Genomic DNA, 15606 nt, shown 5'->3' with positions numbered 1-15606 from the left:
ATGTGGCATTAGGGCAGAAAAATGCGTTGCAAAAATGGGAGGATTGAAACAATCAGGCTGAATGAACACTGAAAAATCAGAACAATGTTGTTGCAAGATGACAGTTCAAGGGCAACTGCAGTAATTTGGCGCTAATTGGCTACTGTGGTCGGAAGGGATACTGTCATACCCAAACCCAAGGCCAGTGAATGGTTTGGAGGAAGCACATGGGTGACCCATACCACTCAGGAGTACACACCCTCACCTGGCACTCAATCATTACACATCACCCAAGAAACATACACAAGGATTACACACACTTGCATGGGCACTCACCAGACAATGCCTCATAATCTGGTAGGTCTCCCACGCCTTGGATCTGTTCCTCTGTGACGAAGGTTCCAGCAACAGACTCATGTTCAGTGAGTTGGTCGTCCTCTGGTGGAGACCCACCGCCAGTCACCAGAGTAGAGACATTATTGGAGGCCAGCTTGTTCTTTGCTCTGCGTTTAAGGTCATCCCACCGCTTGTAGCAATCATCAGCTGTGCGCCTCACAAATCCAAGGGCACTAATGTGGCCCGCGATGGTGTGCCAGTGGGCCCTACATTGAGCAGTCGTAGTCTTACAGCCTGCAGTCACCAACATTTCACGGCTATGTGCCGACACATAGGCCACAAGTGCATCAGGTTCGGCGTCATTGAAGCTAGGCTTCCTTGACGTGCCGGAGTGTGTAGCCGGGTCTGGGGTCTCAGCCTGTAGTGCAAGAGCACCCTTTTTCTTCTTCTTGTAAGGTGGTGCGGATCCTGAGTGGCTTACGCCGCTCTGGTCAGTAGGGGCAGAAGCGCAGGTGGACTGGGTACTAGAAGCCTGTGGCTGCAGGGTGATGTCGGCAGGGCCAACGTCGGTGTGATGGACCTGGACCGACACTGTCCCGGCTGGGAGACTCGGAGCTGGGGTGGATTGAGCTGCAGCTGCCCCTGCATCCTCCCCACCCTGCCTACTTGAGGCAGCAGATAATATTACTGCCCCAGATCCACGTGGCCTGGTGACAGCAACTTTCACCACCACACGTGGATTAGATTTGCTGACCTGGAAGTCAGCCTGGGAGTCATCCTGTGCCAGTTCAGGTGACAAAATGGGCCGGTTCAACAAGGGCTGAGCTGGGATGGTGTCAGCTACGTTTCCCACAACCATTGGGGGGGCATAGGTTACCCCGATTGGTCCTCCACACACAGGGCTCTAGGCGCACCCTGCAAATCCTGGCCACGTCCCCTACCTATCTTGTCGATATTTTTTCAGCAACAAATGACCAGGACACGGGACAAAGACATACGTTGTGCGCTTTGAGGGAGGAGACTATGAGACACCATTAATGAAGAGATTACCCATGCACTATTCAGCACCAGGCGGCTGAGCCACTTGACCATTTATTCAGACTCGGCATACTTCACTACAACAGTGCAAGCTGGGTTGTCCCAATGGAAATGGAGGGGGTTCCGTAGAAGCAGACAGTTCCCCAGTGCAAAATGTCACACTACTAGATACACTGATTTCTGCACTGTCACAACCCTCTGTGGTAGCAGTCATTAAATGCACCACCCACACCGGCAACACTGACCAAATTTCATTAGGGAGCACGGCACATGCTGTGGCCATAATGGCAGCCTATCTCCTAGTAATTTCAGAGTATGTCATAAGTACACCATCACATGATCAACAAAACGCACCATACATGGCACTGCTCAATACACAGTTTATCGAGCTACAGACCAAGGCACCAAATGAAGAGAAAGTATTATGGTCAAAAAGAGCATGTAAACAGTCCCCTACAGACTTACTGTGGAGACAGGAATGCACTGACAAAGCATTTATGCCTGTAGAACTCCTGACAATAGCATTTGAACAACTGCAACACCCATCCCATAGCTCCTGACAGCACATAGCAGCAGACATACAGGAAGATTGGTTTATACCAAACCTTCAAGATCACCTCAAAAATATAATCACACACTGCACCACCAGTTAAATCTTCAGCATTGGCATGATGCTCCGAACAATGCGAGGAACTATACCTCGCCCCATTGGGCCGTTCTGTGAGCTACACATAGACTACGCAGACATGGGTGAAAGATGCAATGGTCCCCGATATTTAATAGTTGTAGTGTGTCCTTTTTCACGATGGATTGAAGCGGGACCATGTGCACATCCGGATAGCAAATGCGCTGCTAAATTCTGAGTGTGCAGGGTTTTCCCTCAATAGGGCATTTGCGATGTACTAAAATTCAACAACGGCACCCACTTCTTCAATGAACTCTTCAAAGAGATCACAGTATAAACACTGGCAGGCCGATTCATGGAATTAATGTGTGCCGAAAATCGCAGCGCAAGCGTGCGAAAGCATGCGAATCGCAGCGCAAGCGCGAAAATCCCAGCGCAAGCGTGCGAAAGCCGCGCACATCGATTCATGAAAGTCTGTGAACGTGTAAATCCTGGGATGTGCGCACACGTCATCAAATGGCGTGCGCTACGCGCACAGCAAAAGCGCACATAGCGCGGTGCACACAACAAAAGTGGGCGTAACACAGGGCGTAACACGCAGAATGGGGAACAACGTGTGAAAATGTGGGTGTTACGGGGGAAGTACAGGAGGTAAATGCACGGAACGCCCACACGTGCACCTACAACACATATTCATGGAATCAAACAGGGGAAACGCGTGTGCCAAAAAAGACGCGCTAATCCAGAAACGCGTACGCCAGCAGGAAGCAGGCGTACGCGGCCCCGCGCAGCATAAAGTTGCACGCAAACAACAAACAAGCTCAGACGCTACAATGAATATAACATTCCTCGCAGCAGTGGTCGTGGGACACCGCAGTAGGAGAATGATAGCCAGGCCCAGAATTTTTACACCCAGGACCAGACTTTTTGGGATGCCTGATGACCAGGTGTATGGGAGGTACAGGTTCCCACCACACTTAATACTCGACCTGGTGAGTGAGTGGAAGGATGACCTCACATCACCCACCCTGTGTCCCAAGCACTGAGCCCCTTGGAAAAGGTGCTCAATGTACTGCACGTCTTGGCCTCTGGTTCATTTCAGTGGACAAGTGCCATAGTGGGGGGGGGCTGTCGCAGGCCACGCAGTCACGCTGCCTACACTAGGTGTTGGCCATCATGACTGCACGCTCTTCAGGCGCAGGCACATTTTCATGCCCAGAACACCTGCAGAAAGGCAGGCTGCCGTCCAGGACTTTTACAGGGTGGCACACTTCCCAGGGCAACTGAGCACATCTATAGAAACCGCAAGCACTGGCATTTCATCAACGTGCTGGTAGTATGTGATGCTAAGGGAATCATCACCTCAGTATATGCCAACTATCCAGGGTCCACCCATGACAGTTTCATTTTCAGAATGTCACCCCTAAACTGGGACATAGAAGCTGGGCGGCATGGCGATACATGGCAGCTGGGTGAGTATAAATGCCTCTGCACATGCATGCATGTCAGATACTGAGTAATGTCACAACCCCACTAATGATACCCATCATCACCTCCCCAGGGGACAGTGCCTACCCTCTGAGCACCCACATGATGACACCAATTCAGAACCCCACCACACCACCCGAGGTAAGATACAACACAGCCATATTGCAACCCGGGGCATAGTGGAGCGCTCAAGTCACACTTTCGCTCCCTTGACCGCTCTGGTGGGCAGCTGCTATACGCGGCCCCAGTAGTGTGCAGGATCATAGTAGCAGCATGTGTCCTGCACAATGTTGCAACCCGCCGGGGCCTGCCGGTGGACATGGTGGTGCCCCCACATCCCCAACCACATGCACGTCCGCTGCGCATGTGAGGGGAAGGGCACGTGGTGAGGCAGCCCGTACGCAGCTGGTGGCTAATTATTTCACCTAAAATCACACCCCTGTGGAGTGCACACAGCCCTGGCACATACCAGCTGACATTCAATGATGATGACATAAGGGACAGTCAATTGCCACAACCATACCAGCCTGAGATTGGTCACCTGGAAGTGTTACATTGTGTGCATCCCTACCTACTGAAAGACAACCAATTCTGTGTCACAAAAAGACACACATTTATGCTGCATGAATGACTACCCCCTTGCAAAATACAACATGAAAATAGTGCCATGTCACCAAACCCCTCCCCATCTCACCTACCCAACACGCCATGGCATGTCATGCAATGTGAAAGCAACCAAATGAATGCACAACACATGACACAACTGTCCCAAAGTGCACTGTCCCAAATGGAAACAGGCCACAGACAATATGCTCCCAGTAATCAATAACAAACAGCACACATGAACAAATACTTACCAGCAACACAATACATCAACACAGGATGAAACAGTGGCAAAATATGACAGTACGAAATCAAAGTAGTGCAAGTCTTACAACCTGAATAAGCCAGCAAATCGACCCCTTCCAACTGCAGAGTGTTGCTGTCAGGCAAATGTGTCAGTGTACTGCATACAACATGAACTGCATCTGCAAAGGAGACGGCCTTGTGAAGACATGAAGAAGGTACCTTCGAATAAGGAGGAAGACATGGATGCACAAGCGCATATCAATACACCATGCAGTGTTCAATACAACAACATTCCCCACTAGGGATGTCCACACAGTTTTGACTACAGACTGCCCACACAGCTCATGGGATCCCAATGTCACTGTGTAAGTCACTGTCACTTGGTCACACCCTTTGCAAGCCCATGGAAAGGGGAAGCAGGAGGGATGTGTGTGTCATGAACCCAAGCATCTAACCCAAAGACAGGACAAGCATGCATGTGCCCAGCTGGAATACACAGTGGATGCCCACGGGAGCCACACAAGGCAACACACTGTAAAATTAAAAAAAAGAACAAAAATAAAAAATGGCCATGTATGGACCGGGGGGGAGGCTACCCAGGAGGTTCGAGGACAGGGTGCACACCAACACCCGCCTGCGTGGATGTTGTGAGAAAAAAAAAAAGACCTCCATGGGCTCATGGCCTGCTCTCTTCACCCTCTGCTGCTACATCAGGAGGTGGCGGTGCTATGGGAGGCAGCCCAGGCAAAGCTCTGGTATGGTCCTCCATGGCAGCAAGCATGCGGGTGTGGAAGGTCTCGTTCTGGAGGATGATAGTACGGAGATCCCCATGCAGCACCTCACGGGTTGCCTGCATTTCTGCACGCATGGCCTTGTGTGATGCCCCGATCACCTCACGAGTTGCCTGCAGCTCAGCTGAGAGTGAACGTGTGAGCTGCTCCAGCTGCTGTTCTGACCTAAAATTTCGGGAAGCCTCAAGTTCACCCAGAGTCTCCTTGAGGAAATGGAGTTCTAACCTCAGGGCTTCCCTGTGGCCCTGTGACTCTACAGATATGGCTTCGCGCAAAGTCTCCAGTGCCGCCCGTCGGTCCCTGTTGGACGCCAACATGTCTTCCCTGTGTGATTGGCAAATGGAGTCTGTTGCCTGCTGTTGTTGCTCCATCTGCCTTTCAGGGGGAGAATGGAAGTGGCCACCCTCTCCATTGCCTGAGCCATCATTTCAAACAATGCTCCCTGTTGTGCTGCTATACTGTAAATGGCGTTTTCCTATACAGTATTGCCTGATGGTGTATGGCCACCGCGTCGGCGGGCACCACACCTGTTTGGGGCAAGGCGATCTGCACCTTGCTGTGCTGGCACTGCCTGATGCTGCAGGACTGCATTCCCCCTCTCATCTGCTGGCCCAGGAACAGGATCAGATGTTGTGGAGTGTGACCCTGCATCCGTAACCGCCAAAGGCGGAGTTACCAACACTGACATCCCCATCGAGGGGCCTACCCCCGGTGCAGGTGGGTTGGACAGAATAGCATCCCTGCCAGAAACACTCATCTGCGACAGCACGTAAGTCCCATTGTCCGATTCAGCACCTGAATCATAGAGGTCTGGGGAGGTGCACCCAGAGACACCTGTGGACAGTATGGTCTGCAGGAGGATAGGGTTTTCACCCACTACCACACCACGTCCTCCACTGGTGCCCGGTCGTGGCTGAGATTCCTCCTGGGTCTGCACCATCTCCTCCACCTCAACAGCATCAAGTGTGTCATCACCTGCAAAAACATGAAAGACAACAAATGGAAACAAGCATGAGCACCATAGCATACACATCGGCCTGACAAGGCAGAGATCCAGTACATGAATAACACATGTCCTACATGACTATAACCCTGGCATCCATGCACTGTCAATGATTTGGAAGGGGAGGCAAAAGCAGACACTGAGGACTCCAAGATGGAAAATCAACACATGTGCTCCATGCTGGATAGCACTGGCATCACATATTAGCCTGTGAGTGACATGGGCAATCCACATACATGACACATGCCAGCACACAGATGGCACGTAGCATAGCCATGGTACATTTGAAAGTACAGCCATATGTCAGTGAATGGGTACTGTCACCCATCCATGTGAGATGGACATGATGAGATGAAAAATGCAAAATAGTGTGACAAAATATGCATGTGCCACACACTGCAACACATCCAGTGTGCAATAATACAGTGATGGCAGGCAGATGGATGCATCAATGGTTGGTCACTTCAACATGACAGGAAACAACAATCATGTCCCACATTCAAACAGGCCCCAAAAGTTAATGTGAGCAGGCCCTTACTCAATCAGCCTAAATGGTCAAATCATTCCCATAACAAGGTAATAAATGTGGGCCAATGTGGGTTGTAATCTATGACAGAAGCATGTCACATATGTGGCATTAGGGCAGAAAAATGGGAGGATTGAAACAATCAGGCTGAATGAACACTGAAAAATCAGAACAATGTTGTTGCAAGATGACAGTTCGAGGGCAACTGCAGTAATGTGGCGCTAATTGGCTACTGTGGTCGGAAGGGATACTGTCATACCCAAACCCAAGGCCAGTGAATGGTTTGGAGGAAGCACATGGGTGACCCATACCACTCAGGAGTACACACCCTCACCTGGCACTCAATCATTACACATCACCCAAGAAACATACACATGGATTACACACACTTGCATGGGCACTCACCAGACAATGCCTCATAATCTGGTAGGTCTCCCACGCCTTGGATCTGTTCCTCTGTGACGAAGGTTCCAGCAACAGAACTCATGTTCAGTGACTTGGTCGTCCTCTGGTGGAGACCCACCGCCAGTCACCAGAGTAGAGACATTATTGGAAGCCAGCTTGTTCTTTGCTCTGCGTTTAAGGTCATCCCACCGCTTGTAGCAATCATCAGCTGTGCGCCTCACAAATCCAAGGGCACTAATGTGGCCCGCGATGGTCTGCCAGTGGGCCCTACATTGAGCAGTCATAGTCTTACAGCCTGCAGTCACCAACATTTCACGGCTATGTGCCGACACATAGGCCACAAGTGCATCAAGTTCAGCGTCATTGAAGCTAGGCTTCCTTGACGTGCCGGAGTGTGTAGCCGGGTCTGGGGTCTCAGCCTGTAGTGCAAGAGCACCCTTTTTCTTCTTCTTGTAAGGTGGTGCGGATCCTGAGTGGCTTAGGCCGCTCTGGTCAGTAGGGGCAGAAGCGCAGGTGGACTGGGTACTAGAAGCCTGTGGCTGCAGGGTGATGTCGGCAGGGCCAACGTCGGTGTGATGGACCTGGACCGACACTGTCCCAGCTGGGAGACTCGGAGCTGGGGTGGATTGAGCTGCAGCTGCCCCTGCATCCTCCCCACCCTGCCTACTTGAGGCAGCAGATAACATTGCTGCCCCAGATCCACGAGGCCTGGTGACAGCAACTTTCACCACCACACATGGATTAGATTTGCTGACCTGGAAGTCAGCCTAGGAGTCATCCTGTGCCGGTTCAGGTGACAAAATGGGCCGGTTCAACAAGGGCTGAGCTGGGATGGTGTCAGCTACGTTTCCCACAAACATTGGGGGGGGGGCATATGTTGCCCCGATTGGTCGTCCACACACAGGGCTCGAGGGGCACCTTGCAAATCCTGGCCACGTCCCCTACCGCACCCACTACGGCCACCTTTTGGAGGTTGGCCACCTTTGCCTCCCTTACTGCTTGGTCGCCTCCCAACCATGGCACTGATGTTGCTGTGCGTATGGGAGTTGCAGTAAACAATTGTCCTGGGCAATTGGGGTGAAAGGGAAGGGTACTAGATGGAATTCGTACCCTAGTGCTCTAGCAAGGCTGTATGTGACCGTGGGGGAAGATGATGGGTCACGCAACGCACAGGCAACCCCTGGTAGATCACGTGCGTGGAGAAATGAACCCGCACTACGCTGTGGCACCCAGAAACACAAAAATAAGCATACGCGTGTTACCCGCAGTCTACAGTGACCTCTGTAGGGGTACGCGACACACGGGGGCAACCACAGTTGGAAAATATGTGCGTGACTCACTGTCTGCCTTGAAAAAGAACGTGAAAAAAATGCGCGTGTGCGTATTGGCAACACCCCCTCCAAAAGAAGAAAAGAACGCAGTCTGAGAAAACAGGGAGTACGAACTGGAAACGTTGTGAAGTAATCGCGTGTGAACCGACAAGAAGTACAAGAAACATCCGCTCGCTCTCCACAAAAAGCACGTACAAGAAAATAGCGTGATACTCGCACCTTTTAAGCCAGCCCACACGTGCATCGTCACTTACGCGCTTACGCGCTAAGGCCCTTTCCTCCAATAGCACGGTGACGTTCAGTTTTCTCACGTGCTGATTCACAATGCACCCGTGTTGTGGGGAGCACTCGCGCGCCTAACGGCACTTATGCGCTTACGCGCTAAGGGCCTTTCCTTGGATTTCACGCTGACGTGCACTTTTTATACGTGCCAAATCACTCCGTATCAAGCTGGCCACCTGAAAACACACGGAAGACCACGCTCCTGCCCAAAAGGCAATTTTCCTGCCCCAAAGAGCTCCTAGCACGCTCCGACCAGCCATCTGCTGCTGCCTGCCTGCTGCCCACGTGCCCTGCTATTTGGTGCATGCACGTCAGCCATCTGCATGTATGCATAATTAATTAATTGGACAAGATGCATGGTTTTTAAAGATTGCAATTGTCTTCTATTGATAATGTTCACATGGTTTGCAATGCATAAAAAGGTTTAAAAATAGGCAGTACATATAATCTACAGTCTACACAAGGTAAAACAGGTGTTGTACACTACAGAAATAAGACAACTTAAAACATACTGGTAACTCGTAATTGAGTGACAGAAAAATCAGAACAATCTCTTACTTAATTCCACTGGGTCGTGTGTGCTGGAGTAGATGCAAATGATCATCTGTCTCAGAATTATTTTACATACGTCTGGCGGCACACTAGCGGCACAAATCGTAGAAACTATGGCAGGGTTCACCATGTCCTATTTTTGAAACATATTAAGTTATGTTCACACATTTTATTAAATATCAAATGTTTATGATCATTTAATGTAGGCAAAGGTCTATACATATACAGATATATATAGCATAATTGAGGTGTTAAGAAAGTTTCCGTAAAACAAATTAGGAAATAACACCCCAGCTGCTTATGTTCCAAACTGAGCTAGAAAAGGACTTACAGATGGTATAATCACCAGCGCCCTTTCCACTATGTTTTAACACCGCGTCTTTTGATTGTACAAAGAAGCTGCATGGATGGGTCAAGAATGAATGCAACCAAAGTTGGAGATATGTATCCTTATGTAGATGGAAACAGATAGGGGGAGACCCAATAAGGTGCTTGTATAACACATGAGAAAACTTTAAAGAGAGAAAATGCATACTGAATGCACACTAGGTGATTTACCTCAGAAATCTGCTGTGAGTGACTCAATGAAGGGCTCTTATATTAATCATACTGAGAGACCGGGCGTATGGGCGTCCAAAAAAGGTTTGTGTGAGGCAGAATGTTGGTAAATGTGTCCAAATATGCGACGTCCGTAGGGGTCTAACAAATATGAAAAGGAAAAACAACAGATTACAAATCTGTGCAGTATTTGAAAAAATGCCTGCATGATAGATTAATTTCAGCAGCATCTGTCAGCTCCATGTAAGTTAGAAAGACAGACTCGAGTAAAGCGCTTAGTGAGAAGAATTTTTAGTGAGAACAAACTGACAGGGCATGTTTACCTGGGTCACAGAGAAGCCGAGATCAATCGTTCGCTTCGGGTGCTGGCTAAACTCCAAATGGAGACAGCGCGTGCAAGTCGGTTTTTAATACCCGAAAAAGAGAACGCGTGCTGACGTGAACATAGTGTCGAATTCAGCGTACTGCGAGTATGTGACCAAAGTCACATGATTTTCGATTACTGGAGTGTGTGGTTTAAAGGTATACTACACATGTGCAAAGCACAGTGCTGGTTACCCTTGGAAAACGGATATTCCATGGCACATACGGTTGCTGGATCTATTACTGAAACCGTACAGTAAAGTCTTTCCCAAAAGTCATTTTTCAAAGAGACGTTTAAGCGTCTCGAAGCGTTTATGCCAACTAGTATTGCCTTGTTTTTATAGCAAGAACAGATTCAGCACTGTTCTCAAACCGAAAAACAGGATCACTGAAAGAGGTGGGAAGAAAAGAGAGAACTCTGGTGGGAAGAACAGAGAGAACTCCGGGTGGTGCAGGCCACATTATTTCTGGGGTGGCATGCCGGTACATATAGCCATCCGGCCGAAGATGGAGGGTACATAGAAAAGGTCAGAATGGTTATAGGAAGACCCAATGGTTTAGGATAGGAGGTTGTTCCATTCGATGGATGAGTTTAAACCTTGATTGACCGTATTAAGTTTATAGATTCCTCTTTGTTCTGCCAGAGTTAGTGTCAACTTTCTGGTGCCCCCTCTTGGTGAGGATGGAAATTTTTGGATGACAAACCATAATAACTCTGTATATTTATGGTTGGCTGTTGTGTAGTGGGCGACCAGGGGTTTCTTTTCGGTTTTATTTTTAAGACAGGATCTGTGTTCACAGATTCTTTGTCTTATCATTCTACTGGTTTTTCCTATATAGAGTAAATTACAGGGGCATTTGATGCCATAGATAACCCACTCAGAGGCGCAAATTGAAAAGAACCTGAGGTTCCAAATTTTTCCATTAAGGTCCAAAGTCTTACAATTGTTTGTCAGAGAACAAACAATGACCACATTTATAGTGGCCTAAAACTGGTGGAAGATTACATAGGGTAGTTTGAGTCGAAGGAGTCGGTTCCTTGGGGTAAATATGGACCAGCATGTCCCCCATATTTTTTTGTCGTTTAAATGCAAACCTCAGTTGTATCGGACAGAAGTCTTCGGTAGCTAAAAGATGCCAGTGTTTCTTTATTGTTTTACGTAAGGCGTTGCTAATAGGGCTAAACGTGCTTACGCATGTGATTCTTTCTTCTGAGATGGTAGGCTCTGGGTGGAGACATCTATCTCTATTTGTGTGTTTGGCTCTTTTGTAAGCTCTGTTGATGAATTTTCTTGGGTAACCCCTAGTAATAAGCCGCTGCTTAAGATCCTTTCCTTCTCGGATAAAGTCCCTGTCACCAGAGCAGTTTCTTCTTACTCTGAGAAATTGACCTACTGGTAGATTTTCACGTAGGCTCCGGGGATGCAAGCTATTGAATCTCAAAAGTGTGTTTTTATCAGTTGGTTTATGAAACAGCTTGGTTTTCAAAAGACCAGTAGCCGTTTTATAGATTGACAGGTCAAGAAAAGGAATAGAATTTAAATCGTACGACATGGTAAACTTAATATGATGATTGTGATTATTAAGCCACTCAAGAAAGGATTGGAGGAGAGTAGTGTCACCTTTCCAAATAAGGGACACATCATCAATGTAATGTAACCATTTGACGATGTGATGCTTAAACGGATTTGCGGGGTCATAAACAGAGGTGGACTCGAAGTTATCCATAAAAAGGTTAGCTAAATCTGGGGCGAATGTTGCCCCCATACCCGTGCCGTGGATTTGTTTATAAAATGTCCCCTCATATAAGAAGACATTTTCAGTGAGGGCGATCTTAATGCACTCCATTATAAAAGCGGTGGGAACTTTGTTGAGGGAATCTGTGTGTTTGTTAAGATAAGACTCCATGATGGACAGGCATTCCGTTTGGGGGATGCTCGTGTACAGAGAGGTCACATCTAAGGTGACAAGAAGGTCTGTGGTTTCGAATTGCATCAAATCTACGATATTGATCATATTTGTTGTATCCTTGACAAAGGAATTCATAGATCTTACAAAAGATCTGAGAAAAAGGTCGGCGTACATGGAAAGGGGCTCGAGAATGGAGTTGATTGCCGAAACAATTGATCTTCCTGGAGGAATCAGCAACTTTTTATGAACCTTGGGTAGGAGGTAGAAGGCCGGGATAGTGGGTGAAGTTTTTATCAAAAAATGATGTTCATCTTGGTCAACCCATTTCTGCTGTAAAGCATGATCCATCAGACTTTTAATCTCCTCTTGTAGGTGTACTGTGGGGTCTGTGAGTAGTTTCTGATAAAACAAAGGGTTGTCTAGTTGTGACATAGCCTCTGTTTTATATAGAGCCGTGTCCCAGAGGACAATGCCACCGCCTTTATCAGCCGGTTTTATCAGGAAGGCCGAGTTGTTTTGTAGTTCAGTGAGTGCTGTTCTTTCTGCTCTAGTGAGATTATCAATATGATGGTTCTTATCTCTAAGTAGATGTTTGGTTTTTTCCATAATTTTATTCTCGAAGGCTAAAATGGCAGGGCTGACCATGTGATTCAAAGGTGTAAAATTAGATGGTGGTTTAAGTCCTGTTACGCTGGGTTCTTTAGTGGAGGTATGTCCGTCTTTAAAGAAATATTTGAGACGGATTAAACTGAAAAATGTATGCAGTTCTCCCTGAGCGTCAAAATCTTTAGCTTTCGTGGTGGGAACAAAGCTGAGTCCATTCTTCAGGACTTGGGTTTCTAAATCCGTGAGAAGGTGAGTGGACAGGTTAAAAATGGGAATCACCAGTTCTGAGGAGGGCCTCTCCAGTAGCGAGTCTGCATGCGTGGTGGTCCTTGTGGCCAGTGACGGGTTTTCTTGCTGCACCCCCGAAAAAAAGGAGGTTGATTATTGGCATTGGAGCCATTCGCGGAGGAGGCATTGTCAGAGTCACTACTAGTTGTAGTGTTAGATGTATTAGAAAAACTGACATATTTATTTCTCTGACGGCCGGTGTTTCTATTTCTGCTTTGTGCCAACGTATTCTGGTCATCATAGAACGAGGCCACAAGATAGGGGTAGGTGATTGTTTCTTTGTAGTTCTCAGTGTCTTTTTTGTGTTTCCAAATTTTTTTGTCAAGAGTGAATTCTTTTTATTTTACTATTTCCTCTTCTATTTTAGTCAATTTTTCTTTAATGTCTTTAATTAAATTGTCACCTTTCATCTTGTTTTCTAAAGTTTCAATTTCCAATTTTTGTTTTGTGGCTTCTTCCACCGAGGTGTCGATGATCAAAATAAGATAATCACGAGAGCATTTATTTCCTACGGCACTAAATTGCCCCTTGAATTTAGGATTGTCTATGAATACTCTCGGTACGTTTTTGACCTGCAGCCCTTCCGGTATTATGCCTGCTTTTAGATAGGCTAGCATCATCTGGCCGTGTGATTCGGTCCAAATTAATTTTTTCTTTTTTTGTAATAGTAAATCCAAATCGTCACTATTAGCCACGGGTATCGCGGTAGTGGGGTCTGCTGCTACTATAGATGGTAAATTCATTAGTCTTTGATAGTATTCATCAGAGAACGTGAGGATATTAACATTGTCCATCTTAAATTAGGGAGCACATCAAATACATGGTGTTCCTTGCCAAAGAGAGTTACAGGCTATGACTTTAACAAAGTATTGCCTACCAGCCAAGGGCTGTCCAAATACAGGTATACAAATACAGGCCAAAATCCCAAAGTTTTTGTTTTCGGGGAAACAATTCTCAAGAAGGGACGTTAATCAGGGAACAGAAAATGGTGCGTGAAGCACAGAGAATTGAAAACCCCTCACTACTAAAACCCGAGGGAAAGTAGAGATTGACCGATTGTCTTCACATATAACTTAACAACACCATAAACATATCACACAAATGCACATTCCGATGAAACTCATTGAAACTAGAGGGCAATTAGAACAATCCAAGTGAGAAAAATATATATATAAATCTTACTTTATTAATAAATATTAAAAGCAGTATATATTCATACAGTAGCGCATCACGAAAAACACAAAAGACAACTGTCTATACAATAGGACATACAATAGGGAGAGTGGAGATTTTATCAGTCCTCCTTTCGCATTTGAAAAATTCAACTATAGCGGTTATGCTTAAACGGAAACTTTCTTAACACCTAAATTATGCTATATATATACCTGTATATCTATAGACCTTTGCCTACATTAAATTATCATAAACATTTGATATTTAATAAAATGTGTGAACATAACTTAATATGTTTCAAAAATAGGACGTGGTGAACCTTGCCATAGTTTCTACGATTTGTGCCGCTAGTGTGCCGCCAGACGTATGTAAAATAATTCTGAGACAGATGAACATTTGCATCTACTCCAGCACACACGACCCAGTGGAATTAAGTAAGAGATTGTTCCGATTTTTCTGTCACTCAATTACGAGTTACCAGTATGTTTTAAGTTGTCTTATTTCTGTAGTGTACAACACCTGTTTTACCTTGTGTAGACTGTAGATTATATGTACTGCCTATTTTTAAACCTTTTTATGCATTGCAAACCATGTGAACATTATCAATAGAAGACAATTGCAATCTTTAAAAACCATGCATCTTGTCCAATTAATTAATTATGCATACATCCGTTTAGATCCATGATGTCTCATCTAAACTACACATCAGCTTCATCATAAAGAAATGTGTTGTCCTGAAGATGGCCATTTTACTTACTCCTGAATGAATACCTGAGAACGTATCTAATCTGATTTCTGGCCGAAACATGTCGACACTCTCTTTCTCTAATAGCGTTTAAGCATAACCGCTATAGTTGAATTTTTCAAATGCGAAAGGAGGACTGATAAAATCTCCACTCTCCCTATTGTATGTCCTATTGTATAGACAGTTGTCTTTTGTGTTTTTCGTGATGCGCTACTGTATGAATATATACTGCTTTTAATATTTATTAATAAAGTAAGATTTATATATATATTTTTCTCACTTGGATTGTTCTAATTGCCCTCTAGTTTCAATGAGTTTCATCGCAATGTGCATTTGTGTGATATGTTTATGGTGTTGTTAAGTTATATGTGAAGACAATCGGTCAATCTCTACTTTCCCTCGGGTTTTAGTAGTGAGGGGTTTTCAATTCTCTGTGCTTCACGCACCATTTTCTGTTCCCTGATTAACGTCCCTTCTTGAGAATTGTTTCCCCGAAAACAAAAACTCTGGGATTTTGCCCTGTATTTGTATACCTGTGTGTGTGCAGGGACATCATGGTCATGCATGTGAGACCAGTAATGTGTGAACCACATGGATGGTGCATGTGTTCCAATGCAACATGGGGAGCTGTATGCGGAATGCACACATGAATGCATGCCAGTCTCTGTTCTTGGACATGGGGGGGTGATGGATGGGTGCTGCTCTCATGTACATGTATAGTGCACATGTGTGTGTGTCTGAGAAGTGTGTGTGTGAC

Source organism: Ambystoma mexicanum, chromosome 7p (assembly GCF_040938575.1).
Source record: "Ambystoma mexicanum isolate Mex_15411 chromosome 7p, UKY_AmexF1_1, whole genome shotgun sequence".
Taxonomy (NCBI): domain Eukaryota; kingdom Metazoa; phylum Chordata; class Amphibia; order Caudata; family Ambystomatidae; genus Ambystoma; species Ambystoma mexicanum.
This window is presented reverse-complemented; position numbering follows the sequence as displayed.